The sequence below is a fragment of the Canis lupus genome, chromosome 4 (assembly GCF_048164855.1).
Source record: "Canis lupus baileyi chromosome 4, mCanLup2.hap1, whole genome shotgun sequence".
NCBI lineage: Eukaryota > Metazoa > Chordata > Mammalia > Carnivora > Canidae > Canis > Canis lupus.
Window position 1 is genome coordinate 66,802,499 of NC_132841.1, and position 14,817 is coordinate 66,817,315.

A 14,817-nucleotide genomic window follows, 5' to 3' on the forward strand; every position below is an offset into this window, starting at 1 on the left:
TTGATTAAATATCATGTGCATGTGGTTGTACATATTCCTAAGTCATTTAAACATTTCATCACAAATGCACACCTAATTAAATTTCCATCTCAAAAAAGATACACTGAGTAACAGTTCTGACAATGTATATGAACTATAAAACAAATATTAATTTCTAAATGAACCTTTGATGAAAAGGTTTATACCTTCAGGGAGATATAAACCCTTAAACAACTTTTAAGAAACTATATAGGCAGTAGGAAGAGTTGATGAAGTTACGAATGAAGCTACACATGCTCTTTTGTCTATCTCTGGTTAAATCTTTTAGGCAGCTGGCTAGCCTCAGCCATTTACCCTCAATAGAATTAATAAGCTATAGCTATTCCAGACAACCACAAAAGTCATCCCTACTAAGATACCTTTTTTCCCTATTTAAACATGAGATTCATAGAAGAAATCACAAACAATTTAATGTTTTCTCAAAGCTATTTAGCTCTGAAGTTTTTTGTTGTTGTTCATTTCAAATGAAAACCTGAAAGGAAATAGAGTTTAAAAATAAAGCATTTAAAGAAACTTCCTATCTCTGTAGTAGTCAGAGAAATGCAAAACAAAATAGAAGTGTTTTCAGAAATAAAAGGTATTCAAATTGGCACCTCTTCATAGATGACATGATACTGTACATAGAAAACCCAAAATACTCCACCCCAAGATTGCTGGAACTCATACAGCAATTCAGCAGTGTGGCAGGATACAAAAATCAATGCCCAGAAATCAGTGGCATTTCTATACACTAACAATGAGACTGAAGAAAGAGAAATTAAGGAATCAATGCCATTTACAATTGCAGCCAAAAGCATAAGATGCCTAGGAATAAACCTAACCAAAGAGGTAAAGGATCTATACCCTAAAAACTATGGAACACTTCTGAAAGAAACTGAGGAAGACACAAGGAGATGGAAAAATATTCCATGCTCAAGGATTGGAAGAATTAATATTGTGAAAATGTCAAAGCTACCCAGGACAATTTACACATTCAATGCAATCCCTATCAAAATACCATGGACTTTCTTCAGAGAGTTGGAACTAATAATCTTAAGATTTGTGTGGAATCAGAAAAGATCCCAAATATCCAGGGGAATAAAAAGAAAACCAGAGCCAGGGGCATCACAATGCTGGATTTTAAGTTGTACTACAAAGCTGGTCATCAAGAATCAAGACAGTGTGGTACTGGCACAAAAACAGACACATAGATCAATGGAACAGAATAGAGAACCCAGAAATGGGCCCTCAACTCTATGGTCAACTAATATTCGACAAAGCAGGACAGACTATCCACTGGAAAAAGAACAGTCTCTTCAATAAATGGTGCTGGGAAAATTGAACAGCCATATGCAGAAGAATGAAACTAGACCACTGTCTTTCACCATACACAAAGATAAACTCAAAATGGATGAAAGATCTAAATGTGAGACAAGATTCCATCAAAATCCTAGAGAACACAGGCAACACCCTTTTTGAACTCAGCCACAGTAACTTCTTGCAAGATACATCCATGAAGGCAAAAGAGACAGAAGCAAAAATGAACTATTGGGACTTCATCAAGATAAGAAGCTTTTGCACAGCAAAGGATACAGTCAACAAAACTAAAAGACAACCTACAGAATGGGAGAAGATATTTGCAAATGACCTATCAGATAAAGGGCTAGTACCCAAGATCTATAAAGAACTTATTAAACTCAACAGCAAAGAAACAAACAATCCAATCATGAAATGGGCAAAAAACATGAACAGAAATTTCACCAAAGACGACATACAAATGGCCAACAAGTACATGGCCAACAAGTACATGAGAAAATGTTCCACATCCCTTGCCATCAGGGAAATACAAATCCAAACCATAATGAGATACCACCTCACACCAGTGAGAATGGGGAAAATTAACAAGACAGGAAACAACACATGTTGGAGAGGATGTGGAGAAAGGGGAACCCTCTTGCACTGTTGGTGGGAATGTGACCTGGTGCAGCCACTCTGGAAAACTCTGTGGAGGTTCCTCAAAGAGTTAAAAATAGACCTGCCCTACAACCCAGCAATTGCACTGCTGGGGATTTACTCCAAAGATACAGATGCAATGAAATGCTGGGACACCTGCACCCCGATGTTTATAGCAGCAATGTCCACAAGAGCCAAACAGTGGAAGGAGCCTCGGTGTCCATAGAAAGATGAATGGATAAAGAAGATGTGGTCTATGTATACAATGGAATATTACTCAGCCATTAGAAATGACAAATACCCACCATTTGCTTCAATGTGGATGGAACTGGAGGGTATTATGCTGAGTGAAATAAGTCAATTGGAGAAAGACAAACATTATATGGTCTCATTCATTTGGGGAATATAAAAAGTAGTGAAAGGGAATAAAGGAGAAGGGAGAGAAAATGAGTGGGAAATATCAGAGAGGGTGATGGAACATGAGAGACTCCTAACTCTAGGAAACGAACAAGGGGTAGTGGAAGGGGAGGTGGGTGGGGGGACGGGGTGATTGGGTGATGGGCACTGAGGGGGGCACTTGACGGGATGAGCACTGGGTGTTGTACTATATATTGACAAATCGAACTCCAATAAAAAAATTACCAAAAAAAAAGAAGTGTTTTCAATTAAGTGATAATACCCAGGGTTAATCAGGTAGGCAAACTTTAGATTGCTGGTAGAAATCTAAATTGCTATAAGCCAATTTGTAATATATACCAAGGCTTCATGTGTATAATTCCAATTTAGAGGATTTATTTTGAAACAATCTGGAATGCAACAAAAAACATATCTTCTCAAAAATGTTTACTACATTAATTGCAGTGGCAAAATAATCAGCAAACTACTGTCCAATATAGATTACTTAAGTATATTAAGGTATATTAGAATGTTATACGGCCATTTAGCTTAATGTTTATGGAGTTTTGCATAACTTGATAGAGATAGGACTACTAGGAAACACAGCAACAAACTAAGGCTTATAATCCCCCCTAACAGAAAATGATAATCCAAAACAAAATTTCAAGGGAAAAAAATCATAAGAAATAGTAAAGAATTGTGTCAACTATGTATTTTACCCTTTTGAAGTGATTTTGTTCCATATCTAGCACAAATTAAACCAAACTGGCATTCTCAAAGAATATAATGTAGTATTTCAGAAAATATGCAAAAGGAAACGTGTTGAATCTCAATATGCTCCAATTTATAGCAAGAAAGCCTATGTGAACAGCAAAAAAAAAAAAAAAAAAAAAAAAAACACAAAGCATATTTAGAAGAGAAAACAGCGTCAAAATGCCCTAGATTTCTTTGATCCCAGTTCCTGAATAGCTGTTGTGGCTTCTCCTACAGGAAACTCAGCCCCTAATCTGAAAATGTGTTTCTGAAGGCCACAGAAAAGACAGAAGAGGGTGGAATCTACTTAGACCCACTGACACATGCCAACAATATCAAGAGTTGCATCAAGAGAAAAAGTACCTCTGTCTCACTACCCAAAACCACAATGGTGGTGAAATTTTCCCTAACTTTGGTAATATTACCATGATAAACTCATCTCAAAAATGAAAAGCAATTACAAATTTCTAATGAAAACATCACTGTTTCCTTAAACCATTGCTTAGTAAAATTCCTTGAATGTAATGAAGTTTGTCCATACTACAGTGGTTTCAACATTTCTCCTGTGATGCATACATTTGGTCAGATAAATGACCATACTGATAGCTTTAAACCTATATCACCAATGTTCTAGGTTGAGTTCTAAAGGGGAGAAATCTGAAGAATACCTACAAGCAGGGCCAGGTATGTAATTTGCAGAGCCCAGTGCAAAAGGGAAAATGTGGGGCTATGTTCAAAAAGCAAGGAAAAAGTGCCATTAGAGGTACTAAAATATAAAACATTTTCTATTCTTCAATGCTCTCTCTCTCTCAAACTGTATCATGGTGTTTGGGTTTTTTTTTGGGGGGGGGGGGTACTTAGTATCATGCTCTCTGGAGCTCAAGTATATTATCTATGCTAGCTCAGACCCTCACAGGCCCCTGGGGAACTCACTCCATGCCTCCTGATGCATGGTTTATTTACTGCAGGATTTCCCTGCTCTGCCAGCTGCCCAATCTACATGTTGTGCCCCAGCCTACCGTGGGGAAGTCAATATCCTTCCAGACTTGCCATCCCAACCCATTGCAGGTAGTGATTCAAAGTGATTGTAATCTGCACATGGAGATGCAACTAGGTATATGATTAGAGTTGGTCAAGAAATTCACCCAGTGAATGGCTCCCCAAACATGAAGCTGCTAGTTTGATCGGGGTCAGGCACTTCCATTCCCCAGGCCCGGAAGCCACACATTACACACCATCTGACTTTGGATGGACACTGACCTTTACAGAGTGGGGAGCAGGTAACCAAGACAGGAAAGCCCAGATGTATGTGCTTTATGGTCCCACTGGACTTAACTTATAAAACACAAATTCAGAGACAAAATTAAGAATATCATGATGACAATTGTAGAGCATTAAACTTCCCTGAACATGAGACTATGGCACTGGCCACAAGCCCACAAAGTTAGTCCTACCCATAGGAATAGTCCAGGGAGCCAATGAAAAGCCAATACAAGATCCTGGAGAAAGTAGCAAGCCAAGGAATGCTTCCCTCAAAGACAAAAAAAAAAAAAAAAAAAAAGTAGGAACTATTAGGAGGAAGGAAGGAAGGAAGGAAGGAAGGAAGGAAGGAAGGAAGGAAGGAAAAAGAAAGAAAGGAAAGAAAAGAAAAGAAAGAAAAGAGAAAAGAAAAGAAAAAAGAAAAGAAGAAAACAAAAGAAAAAGAGAAGAGGAAGAAGGAATATACAAAAGTTACACTTGGCCCTATGTTGAACTATCTTTCCCCCTAGAAAAAGGGACAAAAATGTTAGATCACAACTGCATGGAACTGTTAAAACTAGATCAGAGATGAGAAAGAGCAATAAACTAAAATGTCAAACATTTAAGTGAATGAGTAATGCAAGAGCAAATTTTTTAAAGTCTTTAGAAAATAACCTAGGAAAAGAAACCTAGAAAACTGAATAAGTATCATAGATTCAATGTGAAAGACTTAAGGAAAACAGACTGCAGAACAAGGGTACACATAGATTAAATAAAAATAGATGTCTATATGGAAAATACTCAGTGGAACTGAAACATGTAGCTAGTTTTTGTTGATTAGAAAGTACAGACAAAATAAAATATTCAAGGATATAATAGAAGAAAGCATACCTAACCCGAAGGAGTTTTCCTTTTGCAAAAGGATTAATGGAATTTCTGATTCAAGATGGTTGATGGAGCTCAACTCAAGAAGGATGCCACTAGCAAACAGTAGTATTAAGAACTTTTTAGATGATTTACAGATGAAACAAGATTGATGAAATAACCAAAGATAACTGGGAAAACTATGAATGTTCTAAACAGAATCAAGGATGCCAAAATCATTGACAATAAGATCAAGCTACTAAGTTTTGGGTTGACAGAGCTTTTAACTAAAGAACTGTGGAAGAGTCGTACCCATGTCCCTTAGAGTAGCCCAGGCCTCTAGTTTTTCCATTGGTACAAAATCTTCTAAACAGATTTCCAAATAAAAGATGACAAGGAACTTAATGTATCTTTAAGATTTAGAAATCGGTAGTTTCTGGACATCTCAGCCATTTAATCAGTAAAAATATATTGAGTACTTAATAAATATTAGACACCATTCTAAGCCCTTGGTATGTAATATACCAAGAAAAATATATGCACCAAAATATTGTTAATTTAAAGCAAGTACATTAGAAACACATTGTATTCAACTTTAAAACACCTTCCCAAATGGTTACAGTAAGCAACTAAAACAATTAAATCAGAAATTATTTTAATAACAGAATCAATAGGCTTGATTTTTTAGTTTATTGTGCATATTTTAAATACTTTCAATTTTGTTAGATAATTCACAAATGCATTTTTTTCAATTTCAGATAAAATAGGGTAAAACTTGAAAGTCTCATTCCATAATTCCAAAGTTAGTGTTAACATGTTGTACATCTACTCATTTCTAAACATTAACACACACCTAAGTACTTATTACACATACAAAGATTTACTAAAAATGGATCATTCAAAGAGCAAGCAATAGAAAATACAAGAGAAATCACAATGTCTTAGTGTAAACATTATCCATTTCATAGGAATTCCCAGGGAAGATAACAGAATGGAGGGGAAGACAAAATACAGCAAACAATTGAATAAAATGTCCAATAGCTGAGCTTTCTATTATTAAGGTCACTGAGAACTATGCAAAATAAATGTTATCCACACTCAAATATTAAAATGGGAAAATTGTAAAACACCAAGAGATAACAGAAATTCCCCCAAAAGGTATCATAACTGCTCACCAATCAGTAAGTAGAGACAATAGAATAGCCAATGTTGCATGTTGCCTCTTGTGGGAGATGGAGAATTCAATTTATTATAAGGCACTACTGTTCCTTATGTGCACTTTTTAATGTTACAACTAAAATAATCATTTTAAACTGCCTAAATATTTGGCTTTAATTTTTCAATTAGGGGGACCATAAGAAGAATGGAGCTTGTTCCATAAAGAGTGAAGTGAAATAGGGCAGCCCAGGTGGCTCAGTGGTTTAGCACCTGCCTTCAGCTCAGGGCGTGATCCTGGGGTCCCGGGATCAAGTCCCATGTCGAGCTCCTGCACAGAGCCTGCTCCTCTCTCTGCCTGTGTCTCTGCCTCTCTCTCCTCTCTGTGTCTCTCATGAATAAATAAAATCTTAAAAAAAAAAAGAATGAAGTGAAATACCAGTTACCTAAATATACATATCTACAAAACCAAAAAGAAATTACGTTCAATTTATCTGGAAATTAGGAATATAGGTAGCTTGAAAGGCTACCAGAAAAAATTAAAACATGGATTGGAGAAAACTGTATGATCCTAAGAAGTCAGAGTCTAAAACGATCACGAGGACTATTACAGTTACTTAGCCAACCAATCTCCTTAGGAATGATTTAGCAATGGAGACTACAGCTGGAAGCCATGGGACCACTGTGGTTTAGGTAAAAAGGAACAGATGGCTCTGTAGTGTGAAGTTTCTAAAGAAGGAAAGGCTTATTTCATGATTATGTTGACCACAATGCAAGATACACAATTTAAGGAAGGAGCTAGTATCACTTGACAAAAAGCAAGCTGTTCATGACCACGACTGAAAAACAGAATGCCTGAAACTTACCTTTTATTTTATAAATATTGCCCAAAGGAATCACCTTTAAATACAGAAGACATTCTTCCTTCAAGGAAGCCTTATAAGATCCTTTTGTTTAATATTTTGCTCCAGACAGATGAACATCTAAGGTATTTGTGAGCAAAGTGTCATTTTTTAAAAGATTTTATTTATTTACTTATGAGAAAGACAGAGAAAGAGACAGAGAGAGAGAGAGAGGCAGAGACACAGGCAGAGGGAGAAGCAGGCTCCACGCAGGGAGCCTGACGGGGGACCTGATCCCAGGTCTCCAGGATCACACCCTGTGCTAAAGGTGGTGCTAAACTGCTGAGCCACCTGGGCTGCCCGCAAAGTGTCTTTTTTAAGTGTACACAAAATAAGTCTCTCAGGTCCCTTGGTATCTTGTTTCAATTACTAATAACTGAACCATAAACTCACACAATATCAGAGTTGGAAAGGATCCTTGATATTATCTAGTCCAACCTCAAGGGATCCTCAACACCATCTGCCCTAGTGGTCAGCCAGCATGAGTGAAGGTATATACTCGTTTCAGGCCATTCTCTCAAGACCATCTTTTCCATCCTTTGACAATTCGAGTAAATAGAAACATTTTCTTCATATGCATTCAAATTAAACTTTCTGTAATTGTCATCTCTGTCCTAATTCTGTCCTCTACTCAAGGGTATTGTAGTTCCCCCTCCATGAAAACCATCCAGATAAATAAAAGGAACCACAAGTTGCTTCTCTAGGTTAATCAATCCTATTCCTTCAACCATTCCCAAGAGAGAAGATGGCACGTTTGCTGCCCATTCTTGTGACTATCCTCTGCGCCCACTCCAGTTTACCATCCCTATTTTTAAAAATACAATTTCCTTGGAGTTGTGTGAGGTGACCAGATCAGGGTGATTACTTCTGTTATTCTAGGCTACATGAGATAAAACAAAACCATAATAAGAGACTATGATGACATTCTAGTAATTAGATTCACATCCTTTGGAAGAGGAGTTTGCTTCAGTTTTAGTAGAGTAACCAAGCCATGACCATTATATGAACTGTGGTTTCCAAAAGAGAAGTCAGGCCTAGCTATGAGTGAAGCAGGAACAGGAGCATGAAGCAGAGAAACCAGTTCCCTAAGATGAGACAGACACATTTCTTGTCCATGATTCAGCATCTATTCTGGAGTCCTAGGAGTCTGACAGGGAAAGGCAGAAAAAAGGACACCCCAGGGTTCTCTGGGTTTACCTGGGAAAGGAAACGCAGGATTTGCAGCTAGCAAAGAATGGATTATTTCTCAGTATGTCCTTACGCCTTACACAGGAAGTCTCAGTATCTTTGCAGTCTGACACATAGGTTAAACACAGGTATACTTTTTTTATTATATACTATACTATAGCTTTTATGATAATTCCCAGTACACTTGTTTTGCCTTGAACACTTGCCCCATATTCCAAATATTTCTGAGTGGCAAGAAGGGAATATGCAACTGGCAACATTTCATGAATATAACTACATGAAAATATTCATGAAAACTTGAATGAATAGAGGTATATGGAGTGTGATAGAAATAAGATTAGATGGACTTTCCAATGTAATGTAAAATATTACATTGTTAACAAAACTAAACACCGACTTTAATTCCAAAACTAAAGAGGATAGTTTAAATATGCAAATATAGAATAAAGAACCACACAAATATCCTTGCTGTGATAACAGGATTTTAGTATATTTTTACTGGCCACTGCTATGAAAATGGACCCTAAATAATCCCCCCAATAAGACTTTCATTGACAAAACTTAATTTCCACTGAAGAGCTTCTCACTGGATATGCAGCGTATGGGTAACGATAGATAATCCAAGCTCATCAGTTAGATATAGTTGCCCCAGAAGTTTTCCTGAGGATTTCATTTCTGGGACAGCTGCCTCAGCCATTAATGCTTTCTCATGTCTGAGTAGCAGCTATGCCCATTCTAGCAGCATTATCTCTGAGATTCAGCCTCATTGAGAAGTGGAGTAGAGAGAACTTGCCCCAAACAGGCTCATCAACTCAGCCAGTTTTTCACAGGAGATCGTTTGGATTTTGATACCAAAGAGTGGTGTAGGAGCTGAATTTGCTTTAAATGCCAATCTTTCCTCTCTCAAGTCTTAATTTAAAAAAGGTTCAATTAGTCAGTTTTCATGGGGATAAACCTTGACCATCTCTGAAAATTTCCATTCTTAAAATGTTTTCATTCTTTCCTCTCCTTCCCCAGTGTGTATAAGAGAAATGTTGCAAATTAGTTTTAGAAAATCACATGAATCTGTAGAAACCAAGCACATAAACTTCAGAACGATGTATCTAAAACAATATGTTCTTGGAATAAAAACTTCAACTCCAATAAATGTATTGAACTCCATAATATCAGGATAAAGACCTGGGCATCAGGACATGCTTTCTTCACAGATACATGATTAGTGTGTTGTTACAGACAAATAAACATAAATAAAAATATTAAAGGTGTTCAGTTTGGGAAATCAAATGAAAAAAATTTCCTGCCCTTGTATAAAACCATAATACAGATTCACCAGGATTATCGTGCGCAGTTCTGGAAAAATACTATTCTGTAAGCACTGCTTTCCACAAAGATGCCATTCTAAATGCCTTGGATGGTACTTCCTCTCTTAGTCTACAAGCAGGAATATGGCTTCAATTCCCAGTCCAACAAAGTATTAGCACAATATTTCAGCAAAAGTGGAGAGCAAAAAAAGTATTCTCCTAAAATATTGTATTCCGTGGTTATATTACTTTCTGGTTTCCCTTCCCATTTGTGATGTTAACCAATGAATCAACTAGCCACCAATGGGAACAATCTAGAACTTTTCCTACAGCCTGAAGTCCAGTTAACAGCTAGCTTGGTGCCCCCTCCTTGTCTACTAGCATTGAGGGTTATAGAGCTACCCTCAAATTTAACTGACCCATGAATACAAAGAAAGGGGTCATTTCTGTTTGCTGTCTTCTAATTCTGTAAAACCTATAATCTAATCCCCTCAAAAAACTATTTAGGTAGTTGGAGTCGGTAGCATAGATAAACATGTCAATTCAACATTATCTCAATGTCTAAATCCTCCTTCCTGGATATAAGATAGAAATTTTGTGATGGACTAATCAATAACAAGCAAATGTTACAGTGTGGATATTTAGATAGGGCATAGAGAATGAAACCATCATGAACACTCATCTCTGTTAAAGTATTTTGGCTGTAGTAAGTATCCTTTTGAATATTTTACTTCCTCTTGTCTAAATCACAGGTGTTTGAGATTATATTAGCTCCCTGAAAATGAATTTACATGGTTTAGAAAAATGTTTCAACAAATTCCAAGATTTGGCTTTAATCCTCTATCATCCATGCCACAAATGCAGACACAATGCACATTAAAAAAAAAACTAATAAGGTAGGAAAATATCTCTAATTTACCTAAAAAGTATGAGTACAAGCACAATATCAGGAAGAACAATATTATATTTGAGTACAAGCACAATATTATATAAGTATGAAATCAGAGAGTAAATATTTGCTGAGGGCCATAGTATGCTTAATCAAAAAAATGAGCTTCACTGCTCTTTTCTTTGGAATAAAGGCTATGAAGGGAAAAATCAAAAATCTTTAAAGTCCCAAGAGTATTCATAGATAGCATGTATTTGTTTGCCAGTTTCAATATTCTAGAACTAAAGCAGAGGGAAGAGAAATAGAGGCTGAATGCAGGCCCCAGTAATTTAAGAAAAGACAGTTTAAATCAATTTGAAACTTGTTACTGTTTAATACAGAGGTGTTAGAAACCAAAATACATAAATTCACTAAATGAATGAGACCAAAAAAGTTTGTTTTGTTCACTTTTCCCAGTACCTTGAACAGTGCCAGTAACTTATTAGACACAATAATTATTTGTGAAATGAACAAATAATGAATCAAGTTTTTAAATAAATTTGAAAATGACAAAGCCCTGCTGCATACAAGAAGGTAATTTTATATGTGGTTCAGCAACTGACAATGTACATTAGTATTATATAGAAAATCCCCCCCCCCAAAAAAAAAGAAAAGAAAATCCCTGGAAGAGAACAATGAAATATTAATTATCTCTTATCTTGAAAATCATACAAACATCCATCCACTATAGAGCATCAGATAGATCTCCCACTGGGATGGAAGTATTTCATTTTGAATACCTATTATTCACTGAGGTCACCCAGTAGCAGAATCATGACAAAGGGTAAGTCCTGTCTGCCAGCTATACTTTAGGATATATGAAACTTCAACTCTTACGTGTTTCCTCCTTCAGGGACAAGAAGCTCTATGAGAAAGAGTTTTGAACATACAATAGGAGAATCAGAATTAAAATTCCAACTCTGCCACTTGCTATATGATCTTGGGCAAATTAACATCTCAAACTCTCAAGTGCTCCAAATTTTAGTTTTCTCTTTTGCAAATGGATTGTGAGAATTAAATGAGTTTGCACACATATGTGAAGGCACCTAGTTTGGTCTTCCTCTCCCCTTCCCTCCTTCTTTCCCTTCTCTCCTCCCTAAATACAGCATTCTGTGTCTCCCTCTTTCCACATATCTTTTATCTCATGATGCTCATGATAACCCCAGAGTCTATCATTTATCTTTTCCAGTCATTACACAGTATTTGCTACCTCTTAATAATTCAATGTATGTTAGTGAAAGGACTATATGTTAATTGGCATTAAAGGGTTTATAACAGCAAAAATATGTTGGCCCGCCTCCATCCTTTGCCTTTAAAAATACAAATCAAATCATATCATGCCCCTGCTGAACGTTCTTCAACGGTTCCCCATTTCCTTTAGGACAAATGGACTCCTGTACAAAACTCTTAAGAATCCATGTTCCCCCCCCCCCCACCAAAAAAAAGAAAAAAAAAAAAAAAGAACCCATGTTCCCTGCTTCCTGTCTGCCTCTCCAGCCTCATCTCAAACTACATACCCCCTTGACCTATGTGATTCAGCAATACAGGATTTCTTCCAGTCCCTTAGTTAATATCTACTCATGTTTCAAGTATCGGTCTGGACATTTCTTTTTCAGAAAGCTTCCCTTGACTCTCCCTACCCCAGAAGAGAGGAGATCTCTCTGCTACTCATTCCTCTAACATCTCATGTGTTCTTTTTGTTTTGCTTCTAGTTTGTTAATATCGTATAATATCTGACTTCCTAAGAATAGGGGTTGGATGCCATAATAAAAATTCTCTTGGCATAATTTTTAGACAAGAGCAGGCTGCTGTTAAAATATACTGGAAAAGAGATTAGGCAGTCTAATGAAAAGTTCACTCCTCATCCCACTTGAAAGCCACTTCCATGGCAGATCCATGACACTCCCCATCCTGTCTAAATAGTTTGAAATATCTGAGTTGGATTCCAAGGTAAGGTGAATTCTCTTGAGCATCAAGTAGGAAAACTTATTCAATAAATATTTTTGGACACCACATATTTATACTCTATTCTCTCCACTTAAAGTGATTTTTTTTTATTATAGGACTCATCCTACTGAATTTTTTTACTTTACAGAGAACACACTCTAAGTGAGAGTATGTCCACACATTAGCCTTCTCTTCCCAGCCCATCACTAAAAGAGAAAATGGTGCCTTAGATGTTTACTTGTACCAAAAGAAGGGCTAGACCAGGAGTGGGGCAACATAGGAAACAGGACAAAATGGAGCCAACAGAATTGGCCCATGAAAACTCTAAGACCTGTTCCATTAAATGAATTATGGCAAGGAGATTAAACCCAGGTACTAAGCCTAGAAAACAAAAGAGAATACTTAATGATAAAATAGTACAAATTTATCTGAGGGGGGAAAGGAAGATCCTCTACTTGCTACTTTTGCCTAGAATGAATATATTTAAACTAGTAAATGTTCATTATCCTCATTAAGACTGCTGTCTCTGGGGAAGATATCAACTTCCCCAGTGAATACAGTACAGGTAGAGGAAGTGAAATTCACAGAGCAGGAAATGGAGGTTAACCCTGACAGTGCTCACAAAATAAAATTGCATATTCCATTACATCTGATATTCTTAAACATAAATTTTGAAATCTTTAAAAGGAGTTTCTGAGACTTCCAAGTAAACAGAAAAAAAAAGATACAAGATCTGAAAAATTTTAAAACAGTAACTGTGTGATCAGTTGGAGGTGCAAAGTCAATCTTAAGTTGTTGACACCAGATGGATCAATAAGAAGTCCAGTTCAGCTCACGGAGTTTTGACTTCTCCAGCTGTTTACAGCCAAGGAATCCTGGAAGTGAATATTGGAAAACTTCTTCCAACAAATGTACAACACATGCCAGAGTGTAGATGCATAATAAACTTATAAGAAACTATGTTGACAGTTTCATTGCCTTTGGTAAGACCCTACAAATTCTTGGACATATTATAGTAAACAACCCAGTTCTTTTTTTTTGTTGTTTTTGATCCCAAGATTCTTGATTGGAACAGAGAAAGGGTGGTGACAAATTAAGAGAAGGCATTTTTTCTTTTAAAATTAAATGATTCTTTAGGCAAAATCATGCACACTCAAGATAATTATTTTGGACTATACATGACTTCCATCAAATCTAAAATTTTTGCTCTTTGGTTGCTGTGACTTGTATTACAGAAAGCTCTTTTCTCAAAAGTGTTAAAGTTGTTTATCAAACACATCTGCTGTCCCATTCTATATCAACAATAATAGATTGTATATAAACTATTACACATAGCACACACTGGAGATCTTGGACATGTTAGGAAGATCTAATTAGTATATAATCAAAAAATCCAGAGGATTTTTATAATTTAGCTCTTTAGCAATAATCTTATTCATAAGTACAAGGGGAAAGTGATTGCATAAACCCAGAGAGTCACTTGCTTGAATCCAAAAACATATGAATTTCTCTTCCACACACTGCTTCAACATTCCAATCTCCCCTAGCACAGGTAACAATTTAGAAAAGCTTGCATAAAATTTCTGGTTTTATGAACTAGCCCCTTTACCTCCTACAGCTGCCAAGCTTTAGAAACAAAGTTGCAGAAATCTCTTTTTTCAAGTAGTGTAAGCACTTTTTTTTTTTTTTTTAAAGATCCATGACTAATATATCCCAGGTCTGTTTAACCTACACTGATTACATTGAATCTCCTTTTACCTACATTATAAAAAATGTTACTTCCACAAGCTTTACTGTTGTCAGGTTTCATAGGCTCTTCCCTATGTACTTCTCACTTGACCTTCTGGACATTGACCAACATTTGTGGTTCTAGAGCTCTTGCTGGCAATCCAGGTGGTCCTGGAATCCAGCCTTCTCTCTGCTTTGTTAATTTATATGTCTACGACACCCCTGTAGGCCTTAAAAGGTTGACTTTGGCTGTGAGACAGGAAACATTGCATCCATGTGGAATCAGATGAAAAGGGAACCTTCCAACAAAGTACTAAACATAAATCAAGGGGGGAAAATGAATACTGTGGATTAGGGTCTCGGCTGAGTGCATTTTATATGTTACACCAAAACACTCAAGTCTGAGGTTGAAATGTTTAGTTATCACTTCACTCAAGTTAGAGAA